The following is an 18,683-nucleotide window of genomic DNA, read 5'->3' on the forward strand; positions in this document are numbered from 1 at the left end:
ACTCAAATTATATTCACAAGCACTCCAAAAGTTTAAAGAAACTTGGTTAAAGAAAGTAAAAAAGATGTCCTTACCATGAACTCATTTGTACTAAAGAAATAGATAAAATTTTACCAAAGAGATCGTTAAAAGTTAAGTTGATAGTTAGATAGAATTCTTGCCTTGTAGTTCAGCAAAAGTCCCCCTTGCTCTGGAACAGAACTACTGAACTGCTTTCTTCAGAGGATTCATAAATGAGATGCCCTTAATGTTTTCATAGAATATACACCAGTGTTTGGACTTTTTGCTATACATAGCATTTTGCCCCAAAATCTATTGAGTTTCAGTTGTATTAGACATCAAATCCTAAAGTGAAAATACCAGGTTTTGGTTTAGTGTTGTCAAACACTAAGTAATTTAAAATGTCAAATTGCATTCCAGTCGAGAAAAATGTTGGTATTTCTAGGGTTTGGGTAGCTTTAGATCTATAGGGTGTATACTAGGTGATCTAAGGTGTATAATATTAACTACATGCACAAATAGGAAGCACACTCTTCTTTCTAAAGGTAAGAGGGAAATGAAGCAAGTATCTTGTTAGCCAATTGCTGTGCAACAGTGAAATACAGCAAGATTCAAAAACCTCAGCATCTAAGGTCTGGAGAGTTCCTTTCAGCTATACCTTCCTACATGGATCTCCTCTTATGCCACATTGTGGCTGTTACTTCCACAGACTTCTGCTTCAGCAGGTTCCCAGCTCATCACTGCCGTGATTCTACTGCTCACTGCTCTCCATTCTGGTTGCTTCAAGATGCCCAGATGTGTACTGTGACACTGGGGACACATCCTAATTTCCTGTGTCCTAATACTGCCTTACAGTGACTCACCAGTTCTAAAAGGTTAGAAATAGGAATTTAAAAAGAAAATGTACTCAACCTTGTGCTGGATCATACCTAGAATATGACTATTTGGTGCAGCTTTTCATGTGAAAATAAAACCCCTTCCATTTTTTCCTCGTAATACCCCATTCATCCATCAATAATATGCAATTCATGGCCAAAAATTGAGGCCATAGAGCTTCCCAGAAAAAAAGAATAGCTTTCAATCACTTGTAAAACAACCACTTTCTTCATAACTCAATACAAACTTTTAGAAGAAGCTTTCTATCAAAACCATTCAGAAACAAGTCCCTTATATTAGCCTTTTTGGCTCAAATGTTACGGTAAATTATAATTAGATGAAAACAGGATTTTGTAATGGAAGGTCTAAGACAACTGCAACAATCACGGGGTGACTGGCTCTGCCTGTCCATCAGCAATAAGGTGACAGCAATTCCAAATGTCTACATTCAAAAATGACCTCAAACTCCTTAACAGATAACTTAGGACACATTGATACACCCAGATGCTTACTGCTCCCCAGATAACAGGGGCAATTCCATGCCTATCTCTGCAGTAGTCTTGTACTTAATCTGTGTACTTCCTTTGGAGGTCACTGCCTGGGCTTTCATGTGTTTGCACCTTCTTTGTAGATGCTTTCTGGTATTGCAGGTATAGTGGTGCATGCTTCTGTGCTCACAAACACAGCATCCATTAACTCCTTATCACCCACCCTTGCCAGAAGATTACTCAATAGATACATAGTGAAATAGAAAACATAGTGAAAAGAAACCAGGATTGCATGATCAAAGTTTTTTATTCTGTTATTCCTGCAAATTAGTGTTGCTCAAAAATAAAAAGCCCAAAGAATGCTGGGATCTAACTACAAAACACACGTGAGGGATGAGCAGCAGCACAAGCTTCTCCACTGTCTGATGCTGCATGGTCACTGAGACAGAGGAAGACTAAGGACAGGAACGATGTATTGCTTCTGACCATTTACTCTGGGACTTCTCTGCTGATATCAGTGATAAAGATTGCAGGTGGTTTCCCCTGGTTAACCTCACATTGGACCACTGACCCTTAATCAGAAAGACCAAAGATGAGAAGAAGTATTGGTCTAGGTCCCATATGGGACAAGTATGCTGCTCTGCAGTCCTGTATGCCAACATGGTGATCAATTGCTGTTGCTGGGAGGGTAAAGAAACAGACTACAGCAATGAGAATTCTGTCTCCTGCTCTTGCTAGAGACTTCTTCTGAAAGGCAAATGCATTCAAATTGTTAGTTTACTGTTAGTGACAAAGTAGGCCCAATCTTACAGAGCAAAATATCTGACACGAGTCTGGAGACTTAATGTCCTACTGAAACAAAACTTTTCATGATGTTAAAGAGCCTATTCAGCAATTAACGTAGGACTCTCTTTTCAGTGCTTTTAAGAATACATATTAGTACATTTTTATAGAAGGTCCTGGCTGCATGAAGAATTGCATTTGTAAGTCAGCTGTGAAACACAGGCCACCAAATTCAGAAACTGTCTTGGAATCAGCACCAGCCAGTGTTGTCCTATGTTATAGGAAAACTTAGAGGAACTGATGAATGATTATCTAAAGATGCCATTCCATGGCACCTTCAACCAGTCTCAGCTGAGTGGCCTAAAAAAAATCCCCCAGATTGTTTTTCAGCCAGTTTAAACCAGTTCATGCAACTATTTGGGTCAGGAAAGTGCCAGAAGGAGAGGGAGCTGGGAGCTGAATGAGTAGGAGTACAGCAGAGTGAGTAGCTTAAACTGATATGGAACTAAATCATGGAACTCTCATCCGATTTTCAGTCACTGCTGAATGTAGCACATGAGCTCCTATATGTTCTGCTTCTGCTAAAGCACTTTTCAGATATTTATAAAAGACCTTCCCTGATTATCACAGAGGTAACTGGACCCTGCAGAACTTTCACTGAAGGCAGTGGAAAGAAAACAGACTGCTTTCAGTCAACAATGGCAAAACAAGCGAGGAGTGAAACTGAAAAGCAGCTGTGCAAAGATATTATACAATTAGAATTACAGACAGTAAAAAAACCCTGAAGAGACATGGCAAGTGAAGCCGCTTTGGATTTTGAACTGAAACCTGCTCTCTTGACTATTCTGCACTAACTGGTATATGGGAATGTTACAGTAGACAAATCTCCTGATGTCTGACAGCTTGAATGCAGTGGGTAGCAGTGGCACAGCAATGGACAGAAGTTGATGCTCCTTGACTTGTAAATTAAATCAGCTGTGAAGTTTTTAGTAAAGGGTAAAGTGTGAATAAGCTGGTAGAAGGGACCCTATCTTGTGTGGAAATTAGCTGATGGAGAGATGCTCACTCTGCGCCCAGCTGTTGGTAGCCTGAGAGACTGCTGCCCTCCAGCTGCCTCTACCTGCCGCCCCACTCAGGACTGCTGTCTCCCCAGCAGAGCCACTGGTGTGACTGCTTCCAGGCAGGATTTGTCACATCAATTCAAATGAGTGATTTGAGCTAAGGCACCTTTACCCTACACCCCAAAACACACTGGGGAGCGTACACACAAACCCTGTCCATGGCTGAGCAGTTGCCAGTGGCCAGCAGAGGACTGTGGTAAGTAACTGATCTCAGCAACGCCTTCCAGCTGTGTCCGGAGGAAGGGGGTTGTCCATGGGTTTTGACTTCACTCTTGTTTACATAGGGAAATTACACTGCTTTAAGTAAATGCACAGTTTATATCCAATTTACCTAAACTATTGCAAACCCTTGTGTAAGCACTTAATGAAATGCAGCTTAAACAGAGGAGGAACATGGGTGTGGCACAAGTTCCAGTAAACATATTAAACTTATTTAAATTAAACCAGTGTGAATTCTATGTATTAACAAATCTTTTGCAACTCCATTAGGGTAAATTCTCCTGTTATGTCTATATCCATGCAGGAGTAAATATATAAGCAAGTAGGACTAAATTGCTTTAGAATTTGGCTCTGCACTAATTCCAGACCAAGTTTTACATTGTAACCAATCCCAAGCACAAAATCACAGCAAACCTTGTATTCCTTTACTATCACTCTCAGGGCCAACACATTAACTGGAAATGCTTGGAATATGAAGATTTCCATCCTCATGATGCCTGTACCTGTGTTCCTCAGGCTTTGTAAAGAAATGAGAAAGAGCCATGGTCTCTACATCAAAGATGAGAGGCCTTGTAAATCTTAATATCCTGCCTGCTCCAAAGAATGGAGCAGAGCTGGGTTTGGTTATGGGGGAGGAGAAAGGAAGTGCTCATAGGCCTGAATGCAACTAGCACATACAGTAGGTCTAATTCTTGTCCTATCAGCCTTGACGCAATGTGTCCTTTTCCTTCAGCTATTTTAGATAAACAGGAAAGGAAAAGAAAAAAAAAATCAGTGCTGGAAAAAATACAAGTCAGTTTGGAAAGAAAACATTATTGTCAACTGTTCTAATGGCCATTTCAAACAATAGTGAGTACAGTATGTCATATGAAAAACAGGGCTATTGCTATGATAGTCAATTATACCAGAAACAGAAAAATAGACTTTAAAAAAAAAAAAAGTGGTGCTACGGTAAGAATAGCTAGTGATTCGAATCATTAAGCATTTCAGCTTATGAATAACAAGGCTCAAAAGTGGGAATATTCTTACACCCATTTTTCTGACAGGGAAGGCTCCTTACAGATAGTTAAAGTGGTTTGTTGTGGTTTGCAAACAATCCCTGAGCATATCTAGGCTACTGCCTAGCAAAACGATGAATAGCACTACCTTCCTCTAACCATTAAACTGTTCCAAGAAGTATTCTTTCTTTAATGCCTTAGTACACAAAAACAGGTGAAAACTGGTTACACAGTAGTAATCTGGTTTGGCACTCAATACTACTTCCAGAAGCCAAGTCAACTTTCTGGTATTACTGCGGGACCATTAATACCTCTGAAAGGGCTCAGTCTAGAACTGAAGACTAGAAAATATACTTGCACAATGATTTTTGTACCTCTGGTGCAGAAATCCCTAATGAAAATAGACATAGGTTATGACACCAGAGCCTCCCACTTGATAAATTTTGTATTTATAAATTTTATTTATAAAGACACTGGACCTACTAAGCAAAATCATTACAGATGGACATAGCTTCATGTCAATCAGTGTAAACTCAGTGAGTCAAAAAATTAATTAAATCTGTTTAATCCGTTATCAGTGGGTTTTTATCACTTGTACCATGGACATGAGGGAAACTGATAAAGCACATTCATTTGTTTAGTTAATTTAGCAGATCTGTTTTACACTATGCATTATGATGCACTGCACCATTACAGCTCATGGGAATATGTAAATATGGAAACTGGTTACCTTCAAACATTTTGCAAATGCTAACTAATTATTCCATGCATTTTCACAAAGCAGTTCAATATTGCTAACTACCAGCTGGAAGTGTTCACCAGTGTTAGCCATTTTCCATCAACAAATCCAGACCTGAGCAAACATTAGAACCAAGCTCCTGGTTTCCAACACCTTCTACCCACTAGACTGTGCTGGTTACTCACATGCTGAAGGAGTTGGCTGGGAGTAAGAATTGATTACTATTTTTATCTCAGTTACCCATCAAAAACCCTTTTATTCAGTGAATGGGCTATATGGCATGGGCTTCTATCGCAGTTCTTAGAGGATGTCTGTTCATACCACAAAAAACACCGTTGTTAAAATTGCCCTTAAAGAGTCTCTAGAAGTGTTATGGATGGACTGGCTAATGCTGACAATACTCTTCTTTGACCCCATTCTAGTTCTTCAGTGGAAGGGACTGTAACACATGATTAAAGCTAAGAGAATAAAGATGCTCTGAATGACATTTCTGGAGGATGCAGGGTATGCCCTGGTCAGGTGGCATGGTCCCAGCTCTCCACTCATTCGTTCTCGCACTCCCTGTGATGCTGTACATGATTCAGTCATGCTCTGCCACTGCCTGGGGGTGTTTAGTTTGTCCATCTGTTCAAAAATCAGGAGTTGATCAACACTTTCACCTTTCTCACGCTCTACTATAATACAACTTTGTCTGGAATTCCTGACTTTCCCCATATAGCAGGGCATGATAGTTGACTTTTTCTACATTCTGCCTCCTATTGACATTTTCTCTTGTACTTCTTGATCTGCTTCTTCTTTCTTTTCTTTCTTTCCTTAAACCCAGTTGACTGCCTTTTTAGGCTGTACCCTTTGACTGTAGGAGTAGTGAATTGCATTCCTAAGAAGCAGCCTCAAGCCCTAAAACACAGGTCAAATTAGTTCTTCTGTGAAACAAGTATTCTCTTTTTAAAATATTTTAAAAAACCCAAAAGAACAAAACACTAGAAAGGTTTTTAACTCCTAACAGAAACCATATGCTTGAACATAAAGCTGAGAATGTATTAGTATTTTCAATTCAGGCTCAGGAGAGCTGGGAAAAAGAACACTGGTCTGTAGGCTGTTACTCAGACTTATCTTTCTGTTAATGAACAGCATTTGCAAGATAAGTGTTACCATATTCTTTAAAAAACCAAACAAAAAATACTTTCAGAAAACACCAGCATACTCTTTTATGAAACTGAACATTTCCCCGTCACACTCCAGAGTAAAAGGACATGCTGCAACTCTATACAAAATACTGCATGCCATTATAAATCAGAGGGACGAGAAATGAAGAGCTTAATTTGTAGTTGTTCTTTTTTATGAATTTTTAACTGAAGTTATTATTAAAATATTCAACACTGATGTTCTACAAAACAACAACCCAACAAAACTCAAGCCTGTGAATTTTGACCATTATGGGAATTTTTGCTTCTCTCCTTTTGAAAATAACATGACCCATGGCCTATTTTTCAAGCCAGATTTCAATCCTCTCTAGCCAGCTGTCAGGAAACCACAGAAGGTGCTTGAAAGAGCACAAGAAATGGCTGGTTCTAATCTGAAGGGAAAAAAAAGTTGAGGAACAAGGGAGCTACTTGTGGCAGAATGTTATTTTTTCTTCAGTCTCTGCCTACATATTTTCCCAACATGTGTATTCTGTTACCCCATCACTTCCATCTTTTCCTTGGGTAAATATTTCTGCTTTGGAATAAAAAAAGGCCCAGGGGTGCCACTTGTAAGGACTGCACTCGCCTTGATATGTTGTTTTTAAACTGAACACATACAATGGACACATTTCAAACTTGGACCTTTGCCATCATACATGTTGCTTTTAGTTTAACCCTCTCAGATGATGGGGGGAGGCTGGAGGTGAGGAAGAGGCTGAGAGTGGGGTCATACACTCTATCCTTTACCAGATGTGGGATCTCATGGGAGCCAAGTGTAATAGCCCACACAAACCCCTCTAAGTACACAACATAATGGAGAGAGAGAGAAATGCAAACTGACCCTCTCCAAGTGCCAGTTCTTTGCAAAATCAAATACTAGGCCAGACCTTTGCCATCCAGCTGCTTAGATAAAAAAGAGTAGTGTGATTAATGATTTATTTTAAAAAAAGATATATCTGTGTACAAGTTCTATCTAAGAGAATCAACTAAAATGAGATTTCTCCCCATTTTCACCCTGTAAACTACATGTCCGATTAAATGACTGTGGTTCATGTATGTGATTTAATGTGTCATTTGGAACCAAACAGATGGACTGAACTAGATTAGACATCTGTTCTGGAGAAGAATTAGATACAGAATTGGGACCTAGGAAATTCTGGATTAAACCGGCTCAAAGACTACCCTACACTCAAATACTAACCCAGTTAAGGACACTGGGCAAGACACACTTTGCACCACCGGTGTCATGCATCAAATGACAACAGGCAGGGCAAGGACAAGTGCTGGCAATGGGCTCACCCTGCTGCATATGGGAGTCATGCCAGGTTACTTCCAAATGGCATGTGAATGAAGCCTGAAGACCTGAAAGCTGCAATGTGTACTAAGCAACTTGGAGATGGGAAGAGCTGCCAGTAAGGATGAGGGTAGTGCGGAAGCAAAGCTAATCTGGGAAAAAAACGAAGTATTGAGTAGTTCCTGGAAGGTGCTAGGAAGGTCAGAAAGAGTTAAGAATTCTCTACACTACACAGTATTGAGTCCAGCTCTGCAAAGTATTCCTGAATATGTATTTTACAGGCATGTACTCATTTAATTTGATAATATACCCAACCTAATATGATCACAAACCTGGCAACAGGTCACCTGAAGAATCATGCTTAAATGTTTGGTATAAATCATCTCTTCCTCACTGATCTCTGATTATCCTAATCTGATTCCTTCTTCGTCTTCCAAAAACAATACATCTAGTAAGGTCTTACTTCCTTATCATTACATTGTAACTCCTTTCCCAGAACTTTCCTTTTTAAAGAATTCTTTTCTCCTTGATGTCCCTTACATACTTCACTAAACCAACACCTAATTTCCCTCCCTACTTACTCACCATGGGGTTATCCTGTCTTCAGCTCTACAGCTCCGAGGAATAACCATACAGTCGTACAGACCACAGATAAATCAGAAACCTTATGGCTGCACACACGGGTACCCTTCCCTTTCTCCTGGCAAGTCCCATTCAAAGAACCATTTCTCTCTCTAAATCAGCAAGTAATTTTCCAGCATGCAAATGAAAAGATTGGGCAGATTATATTTTATTTTGTATTTACATCTTATGGGTGTGTTTCCATAGCCTTGGTATTAGATATCTGTAACTTTGATAATCATTAAAGATCCTTGAAAACTATGTTGGCACGTGGTAATTCTCATGTCACACAACCTTTTCCAAACAGTGCACCTTGTCTAGAGTACAAGCAGTGACAGATAGTCAAGTGAGAAGGTGTTGTAAGAGAAATGCTATAAATGGGCATACACTGGAGCAATCACTAGCATGAGATACGTGTACAGAGATTGAGCTAGTCTCTTGAATAGTTCTGAGATGAGAGGAATTAAAATCATCTTTATAACTGGCTTTTTACGGTGTAGAGTGATTTAGTGGATATATTTTAAATCTAGTTTTTGTGTATCAAAACAGAAGTAAAAATAGAAAACCCAGTCACTCTTCAGTCATTTGAGAAATCATTGTTTTTCTTGCTGCTCTGTCAAAAAAATACAGCAATGAAAATAGCCTATAACTGGGAAATCTGTTAGGGTCTAGAGCATTTTACAACCTAGAACCCTGGAAGTCCAAAATAGCTCCACAATGAACAATATTTTCCAGAAGTTGTGGATTTTTTTATATATACCCAACCTATCTGTGAAAACTCCAAGAGAGTTGGTCTTAAAATTAAAGTAAACTTAAAATTTCTTTAGCTCCTTTACTAACCAACTGAACTATCGGCATAATTTAAGTTTGTGTCAGGTTTTCATCTGCTAAGATGCAAACAACTGTGGAGCAAAACACAGCAGTACTTTGTAGGAGCCAAGCAGTGTTACACAGTGGCAAAAAACATATGAAGAAATCCAATAACATTACATGAGGAGAATTTAGGTAAAGGTAAAAGAACACATGAGGTAGAGGAGCATTAAATACTCTTTGGCATGGAAGGGCTAATGGGGTTTTCACCTGCAGTGTATGTGCCATCTTGCCAGTGATCCAGAAGCCAACTCTATGCTGTGACAAATGGCTTTTCTCAGTGTAGTGAAGCAGAAGTCTTCTGTCCCACTGCGTACTCTTGGGAAAAGAAAGGAGTTACTATGGAAAGGTGTAGAAAGCTGCCCAGAGTGTGGGCAATTCAATCAGTACATCTGGGACAGTTGGCACCCTCTGGCATACACTGGACAGCTTCTCAAGTGACATGACAGCAGGCCCAAAGCTCCATTTCAGCTGCTGCTCCTGCTCAGCCCAGAAGCTGGGTAGCAGGTTCTCACCAGGTTAACTCTGCAGTGGAAAACTTAATTTAAAAGGATATGTAAGAAATTAAAATGCGTAAGAACTGCCAAATCACTAAACCCCGTAATGTGATACTAGCAATGGTATGTGCAAGAAAACAGAGCAGCAACACAGACAGATTAAAAAAAAGTGTTGTCATGATAACTTCAGATAAAATTTTACAGGCTCTGCTGCTGGGTGCCCTGTAAAGAAAGAGGGGGTTCACACATGCAACTCTTCCCCAGCCCCTTTCTCACTTTTATAGTTTTGACTCGAGTAATGTCACCCTGTGAAGTGGCAGAACTCCAGAGCCATCTAATGAACCTCTGAAATTCACCACTGTTTAACAGGGGGCCAGGATTTCAAGACATTAAAGGTAAAATAATTCCCAGTAGGTCTCCTAAGAACATCTTAATGTGTCTGTACTGAGTGCTATTTTCACACTGTTCCCTTCCTCTCTCCTATGACTGGATAAAGAGCTCAGAAGAGAAAAAAAATACCTATGAGTACCGATGTGCAGGGAGCCCTCGTAAATTCACTTCCTATCAGTCCAACAAATGAGCTCCCCCTGGGAAGTCATGAGAGGGGGCCTTCTCACAACAGCCTGATTATCAAAAGTCTGTTCTCCCATGAAATACTCTAACCTCACAGGGACAAGTAACGTAATAATATGGAAGTATCATAATAGCTTGAGCAGTGTAAATTACTTTTGTAACTTGGGACGTGTGGGGCACATTTCCAGCAGGTTGTTCCCAGTGATGTTATTTGCCTCTCTGTATCACTGGAGAATTACCCCAAGCATGAAAGATTCATGTGCTACAAAAATTCAGTTTCAGAATAGAAATGCAATTCTCCATATATCAGATTTCAGGTGGCCACTGCATCCATCATAATTTTAGCAAGCCAGCTTTATCACTGCCTTATTCTACTCAGAAATATAATGCATATTACCTGCTACTCTTCTATCTAGCATTAAAAATTTTTTTTAAGCTGCTCATTGATTTTGTTCTTCAGGGATTGCCATAAGTCTACAGTATTTGAGTACTGATGGCATTTCTGTCAGTTTCCAGATTTGCCTTTCACAGTTCTCTGTTTTGGATCTTTTCCATTTTTGCAATTTTCAGATCCATCCATATTTTGCACCTATCTGAGTGTGAAGACATCCTACATAATAATCTGAGGAGTTCCCTCCTGCTTTTGCTTTACTTCTTTCCAGTCTCCCTAGAATTTTTGAGACAGCGTTTTTGCATGGCTGTACACAAAGATACCCTCACCTTTATCCTTCTCCTAACCCTAAAAATGAGACTGTTTTTACAGCCATGTTTCATTTCAGTTGTATCCATAAAACCCCAAACCCTGAGAAACCAGAATGAACTAGTGTAAATCAAACAGTGCTCTTACCACTTAGACCCGCCCTGCAACCCTTTCCAATCAGGGAATCTAAAATTACCATATTTACAGCATCTGCAGCAGAGCCAAGTACAAAACAAGATGAATAGCTGTGACGCACAAGGCAGAGTGTGGAAGTATGCAGCTGGGCCTGCAAACAATATAGGCACTTGGCACTGAAGTCCATCTAATGCTTTTCACAGAGCAGAGTGACTAAAAGGGGAAGGAGGGGGAGGGAGGAGAAGAGAAATTCCAGGAAGATGAGTGAAAACACAGCAGAAATCCCAGGCTGCTTCACTAATGGGTAATTGAAATGACTCACAAAAGATCTAGTAGGGAATTCAATTAATTAGGGACGTGACTGGGCAGAGAGGAGGAGGGAAAGAAAAGAATGCCGTGCCGGTGATACAAGAAAATCACTCCTCTCCATTCACTTAGGAAAGGGCCTGGAAGAAAACCTCAAGGAAAGAAAAAGCCAAGTTTTTCAAGACAGGGTCTCTACCCTTTCTTATGCACAGAAAATGACAAATAAGCATGCTGGTATTGCTTGTTCTCCTTCCTCCAGATTCCTAATGAAAAGAAAGAAAAAAGAATAAAATTTGATATGTTAAATACATCAAGGCAACGGGTAAGAAATCATGAGGATAAGACAGAGGAACGATGCAGAATAGTTTAATTGCAGCGCTGCTAATAGCACCCCCCCATTGTCATAACATCGCTTCTTATGTGACAATGAAGGGAGGGAGATAGGAAGCAGTAGGAAGATGACTAAATTAAAAATATGTGGGGATGTTTGAAGTAAAAATATAATTCAGGAAAGGAAGAGTAGTAGGAATAGATGCATACAAGAGAACTGGAACTGACAAGAGCAGGAGAGAAAAATGGAAAAGGAGTGGATGGAGGGGAGGTGAAGGGAAATGGCAAAGGTCACGGGTGAGAGAAGCAGCAGGGGGTAAACCTGAAAAGGAGGAGAAGAGCAGATGCAGGAAGGGTCAGGGAAAGAATGATAAGTTTCACAATCAGTCAGCAGTTAGGACTTGCTGTGATGGGTACTTGAGAACATCCATGTTGATGCAGAGATCATTTATTGACAAATACTGCTTCTGACCAAGCCTCAGAGACTAAATTTACACTAGTGCTAGTTTAGAAATCTTCAAGAATGTGTGATCTAAACTTTCCAGGCCCACAACTGGTCATTCCTGGTAGTGGAACAACCAGGAGAGATACAATGAGCAGGGCAAGTGCTCATTCACGAGATGGAAAGTGGGATCTGCAGTCTTTCATAATAAAGTTACCACAGCTTGAAACGTAGCTCTTGTTAATTCTGACTCTGAGCTGTTATTGCCAGGCTGGCTGTTCAATAGCTTTACAAAGGAAACTCAGGGTCATTGTTTACCTTCGTGAATCATGAAGAGAGCTAACAAAAAGTACTTCTTATGCCCTATCGGGTTCAGTACTGAATGCCCTCTGAAGGCTTAGATATGCTCTCACACTCAAGGATCAAGATACTATCATTGTGAAAGGCTGGCAAAGTTTGCAATATGCTGCATGTTTGGGCAATTAGCTGAGGATTTCTGTTCCCAGGGCTGTCAATCTGACATCTTAGCAAGAAAACATATAAATCAAACCATATACCTCTGCCAGTGACCATTAACGTCAGCTTCACTATCAAATAACTTTCAGAAAAGCAAAAGATTTTTTCATAAGCTTTTTATTTTCTGTGATAGAGCAAAGAAGATACAACAGTGCCCAAGAAAACACTTTTTAGGCAGTTAATATATACTGAACCAGAAGGAAAAATGTACTATTTAGGTAACAAGAACCAGTATGAATGATACTAGTATCTTTATACTACTGTAAATACACTGATGTCTAGACACAGAGATTGCACTACTGCAACTAAATGCAGGTTTCACAATGTTTTAAGTTACATTAATGTAAAAATGACTATGCAGAAATCCCCAGCTGATTCTGAATTGACCTTCCAACATGACACCAAGGAGTATTATGCTGCTGCAGGAATAATTTTTCAGAAGAGGCATAAAGTGGAAATATTCCAGTGGCCTGGTCTAAAAAAATAACCCCTTGAAATTTTTCAAAGAAATTATTCTTGGTGCTCTGGACAAATGTAAATATACTTCAACCAGCTGGGCTGACATCTTCTATGAAGAAGGACTACAAACTGTGGGCATTCAGTGCCTAGGTGCCTATGCATTGTCATACAAGAATTACAATACAGTTATAAAAGGTCAGTAAAGTCAGGCAGCCCCAAATTCAAGTTAGGCAGCCAGAGCACTGCTTGACACAGTACTTTTTCCTGCTTCAAAACTCCATTCTTTCCAATGCTCTTACATGTCTGATGAAACAGCAGCGTGCTCTGAAGGTCCTCAGTTTCAAACCAGAGCACCTTCAAAATTTGTCAGAGCCTTGATTTCACTGCCAATAGAATTTTGTATTTTTACTGAGTCCTCATCAAGTTAAATTCATGAAAACTGCAGGCTTGGTCAACATGTATCTTGAGGTTATCTGGATTCTGTTAAGCCAGGCTGATGCATTTTGTCCAGACCTCCTCTCCTCTTCAAAACACTCAACAGAAAATAAAAAAATCCCTTCTTTTGTACAGAATTTAAATAATTAAAATAAATTCTTTTAATCTCTCTAATTAAGTACCATCCTGTATTTAGTCATTTGAGAGCACCAAAGAATGATTTTTCTGTATTCCACAATGTCATCCCTCCTCCCTGAATCTATTCAAAGCCTCTTGTACATATTTAATCACTCCTAGCCAGGCCTAGCTAATGAAATGCAGGGCCTTGCCCTGACCTGACCTTGCTATTTCTATTTTGGCTCAGCACATCCTCTGCTAGTTGGGTAAAAAAAACCCGTTGTTTCTTTCTCTTGGTCTTAAAGGTCCTGTAACTGGCAGGGGGTATGGTCAAGGACACTGCTGAAAACAGAACAAATGACTGTGAACACTGCTTTGCAAAACTACTGCAAAACAAAAATGGACCACAGCAACATAAGTGTGAAGTTTTTCTCTCTTTTTCATTGGTTGGCAAACACTGGTGGGCACTGTTCATCTACTGGGAATAGCTTATGACTAGATAACTCTGTAAGAAAAATGGACTGCTCAAATTGTTTGCAGCAGTCATAAAGCACTGTAATTTGTTTTGGGTACTTACTCCAACTAAATATGTTGCTCTTAATTTTCCCTATTTTTCCTTCCTATTTGCCAATATGGCAATTAAAAAAATATATTTTCAATTCTGAGAGTTTGTAAAGAAGTGTGATCGTATTTATGAGCACTTAGGAATCCTGGATGTTCGGTTATCCCTTTTCTCACATGATGTTGGCTGCAGGAATTTAGCAAAATGCTAACAGAAGTCAGAAATATTTCCAGTGTAAAACAGGACAACATTTACATGGTGATCCATTGTGGACTTTTAAAGTTGCTGTTTGTTTTCAAGTGGTTTGTGAATTTGTTGACCATTAGTTTTGGCGCTCAGTTTGACACAGTGAGTTCTGGATGAACCATAAACCATATTTGAAGTCAGCAAGGGCAAGGGCCATCGTTTTATTCTTTGTGAGTACACTCTGCCTTACATTGTGGAGCTTTGGATGCTGAATGGGGGTCACAGATGCTATCACAAAACAACCAGTAACAGCATAAGGACCTTTAGGTACTCGGACTGTCAGAAAAATCAGGCTGAGCAGTTCAATCCACCATTGTTCCTCAATTACCTCTCAATTGAGGCATGTCAGAGAAAAGGGTGCTGAATAGGATGAAGATGCCTTAACTAGCTGCCCCAAACTAACGCCCTACATCCCATGGAGTACTGGGAACCTTAAAAGCTGCTGAAGGACCACGGATGTAGACCACATTTCTAACGGCCAAAGTTAGTTTAACAGATCCTATTAGTCCTTCTGCATGTGCTGGAACAGACATAAGAAGAGTTAGACTGGCACCTACAAGCCCAGTCTTTTCTCAGCTCAACTAAAACCAAACAGATTCAAGTTGTAACCTTCAGATGAATTGAAGCAGTAGGACATTAAACATTGCTTGAAGGAAGAAATGAGAAAATCATGTTTGCAATCACTAATGTCAAACAATACAGTTGTGTCATTTTCCTTCTAATACTGTTTATCAGGTTCTTTTTTAGTCTGGTTTTCTATACAGACAACACTTTTGCAGTCACACCACTTGCTTTTATCCCTATAACTTTTTCAACCAATTATGACAAAGGATAGGGGTTCTCAAACATAAGTGATATTACAGAAATTAAGTGAAAAGTGGTTAACAATTAGAGGAGAGAGTGACTGTAAATATCCCTGGCTGGCTTATTAAGTTACTGATTATTAGAGTCCATGAAATCCACAAAGAGGACTTCTGAGTACCAACAACAGGAAAGACTTGTAGATACAGTCAACTGACCACAAGGTACAGATCTGTACCAAGCCACATTTTATTAGTTTTTCCTATGCTCACACATTTGCCACAGTTTACACGAAAACCCAAAGTTGCCTATTTCATAGGAAAAAGTGGAAACATACAGCTTTGTTGGGATTCTTCTATTAGTCTTTTTGATCACTGCAATGCAGCACCTGCAGCTGAGGGTATGCTGTCTTGAAACAAATAGCTTTATTTCATTGTCCCACATGGTTTGATACTGGGGCAAATTGCTCTAACTGTGAATGGTTACCAGAAGACATGGCCTCATCTCTCTTTCCGTGTCCTCCATCTCTCTTTCACCCAGCCTTACCTGATTCCCTCGCACTGGTGCTCATCTTAGTCCACAAGAAATCAGTTCAGGCAGCAAAGGTGGCAAAAGGCTAACCCACAAGTACAAAGCAAACAGATTACTTAGCTCCTACAGACAACTCACTGAAGGGTTTGGTGAGTACTAGAAGTGAGAAAGAAGTTGGCCTTGGTTTGGACACCTGTTGATGACCAGAAGATGAGAGATCAGCATTACTACAGCCTGAAGCCTGGCTATGGTCTTAGGTGGGTGGTCACAGTCTGTATCTGGTGGCCCTCACTCAGAATGGTTCCCTTAGGAAGACACAGCACACAGTGCCACTCTGAGTGAGAAACAAACCTTTGTGAAACCGAAGGCAAAGGCAACATTCAGCCATTTTTCTTCTCTCTTCAAGCAGGATTCTGACCCACCTTGAGCCCCAGCCCCACTGCAGTTGTACAAAACAGAGGAAAGCACTGCTGTGTAGAGCACCATGACTGTGCTCTACACAGTGACTGTGTGAGTCTTTGGTTCCTTTGTGTTACAGTCTTTTGCAGGCATTTTTTTGTAATTTTATACTACAGACATCAAGAGCATTGAAGGCTCCCTTGCGTATGCTGATCCTGATGTTTGGCAGAGCTGGAGAATGCAACCTTGGGGTGCTCCTTCCCTCGGAGATCTGGCGGGATGTTGCAGTTAAGCCACATCCCCACAGCTTAAACCACAGAATGTAAAAACAGCTGTGAAATTCAACTGTCTGAGCTGCCTTGGTACATTTCTGGGAGGTTTGTTCCAACCTACTTCTAACAAACAAATTTGGGCAACCACCTATACATGCCAGAAAAAATGTTTATCCAGCTTAGCCAAAATTGAGCAAAATAGATTTGTTGGCAGCGTGGACAAAGCTTTAGGCTTTTTTTAAGGTCCCTTCCTAATTTCAGTTTTCCATTCCCCACCCTCCAGAGTTTCTTAGATGATTCTTTCTCCTCAATGGCTTTTCAGTTTGGGCACTGTCCTTTAATTTTTTCAGCCTTATGGTTGTTTTCTTTCCTTTAGTCTTCTTTTGCATTTGTTTTCTTTCTGTCCTTTCTCATGGAAACATTAAAAAAACCTCCTATCTCTAACATTCCTACCTTTTCTTTGCCAAACTCTTTTTCCCTGGCCAAAGATATATTCTTTGATATCCCTTAATTAAAATTCCAATTTATTAAATGATTGGGAAATAGGAATATTAACAGTTGCCTAAGACCACTATTCCAAAAAAGAGAAGAAATTTTTTGTTCACGTGCAAATAATGCTGGTGTTTATATACAGATACATACATTTTAATACTCTTGCTAGTTCCTCACAAATTAGAACAAAGATACATGTAAGGCAAATGGACTAAAGGAGGCCTTTTGAGCAAGTTAACTTCAGAAAGAAGGAAAATTGGACAAATTCAATGGCTTAACATGGAAAATTGGAGTCTATGATTTCCAGGCATACCAGTCTTCCTTCTGAAGCTACAAACGTGATATATTTTCTATGGAATGAACCTCTAAACTCCTATTATTTTTAGCATTAACTGCTTGAACCATTTATAAGATGGTTCACAGTCCCAAAAATCAACAGGAAAATTCTCAGCATTCCAGTTAGAACTGTCTTAAATTTTATTTGATTTTTTTAAATTGAAAGTCAGACTGAGTCTCCCACTGTTCACAGTAAGCACCACATAGTTTTGTGTGCATTCTCAAGGCTACTCAGACGAACCTATAAAGGCCTGAGTATTTTCTACTGGGTATGTTTCCTAAAAATTTTCTCACTGTTTCCAGAGACTTGAAATGACAGTGGTAGCCAGTTATCTTGGGGATGACAAGAAGCAATTCTGCATGGGCAGTTGTTCAAGAGAGCCTCCCCAGTGGATTCTTCTGCGAGTTCTTATCTTCATGTTTCAGTAAGAGCCTCCAACCAGTGAGTGAGTGCTTCAGACTCACTTTTTGGAATATATGAGCACTTGAAATTAGTTCATGCTAAACTTTTCAAGGGCTGACTTTATCACTTTTTAATTGAAGGCATCTCACTAAAAAAATAATTGCCATGCTAAGAATGCAAAAGACTTGGGATGGATATGACAAGTCTTTTAAGCAACACTGAGTGTTCAAATGATGCTTAAAAGCTCAAAATACAATGCTGCCCAGAAGAAGAGAAACTCTGCTGAGGCAGCCTTTAAGCATACTTCTCAGTCATGTCAGGACTGGCTCCCAAATACAAAATATGTGCACATGCCATGCAAGTAATCTGTCAGTGTTTATGATTACTCACCACAGGCTTAGAAAATGCAATGAAAAGCCAAATTACAACTAAAAACATTTCATTTCATGATCAATTGATCAACAGTTCAAGGAAGAAGACTTTGTTTTCATTCTGAGTTTTAGGAGTCTCACTGGAATCACTGATAGCATCTTCAGCGACTGCAATGGTATTGTGTTGGACATGCATCCATAGTGGCTCCTGGCAGGTTCAGACAAGAAACAGGAAGACTGATATCACTTTGTTGCTGCATATGTTATTGTGAGATCCAAGTCCTCGCTGGGTCAGAAATCACGTGGTGTATTACGGGCTTAAGATTAATTATGGAGATTTAAACACCTGTTTTGACCATAAGCCATGAATGGAAATGGAAATAGAAAAAATTAAGTTTGATGATTCTGGGCCATGGAATAATAGAACTTCTTAATCAAGGAAAAAAGAATTAATTAATTTCAGTGGTAGACATGTTTTTAGCATCCTTGTCAAGTAAGTCACATCATTACCTTGTTTCAGGAATCTGACAAAAAAGGACAAAATTAGATATTTTATATTAGAGGAGA

At 39.6% G+C, this 18,683-nt stretch overlaps 1 protein-coding gene and 1 long non-coding RNA gene across 9 annotated transcripts in view; one reads left to right on the forward strand and one right to left on the reverse strand.

Moving 5' to 3' along the window:
- Window positions 1-18,683, reverse strand: part of RAD51B (RAD51 paralog B) — a 424,230-nt gene that overhangs the window by 114,964 nt on the left and 290,583 nt on the right. The gene's annotated exons all lie outside the window — the stretch shown is intronic.
- Window positions 1-18,683, forward strand: part of LOC140684291 (uncharacterized) — a 42,374-nt gene that overhangs the window by 12,679 nt on the left and 11,012 nt on the right. The window lies entirely within an intron of this gene.

Source organism: Taeniopygia guttata, chromosome 5 (genome assembly GCF_048771995.1).
Source record: "Taeniopygia guttata chromosome 5, bTaeGut7.mat, whole genome shotgun sequence".
In the NCBI taxonomy this organism is placed as follows: domain Eukaryota; kingdom Metazoa; phylum Chordata; class Aves; order Passeriformes; family Estrildidae; genus Taeniopygia; species Taeniopygia guttata.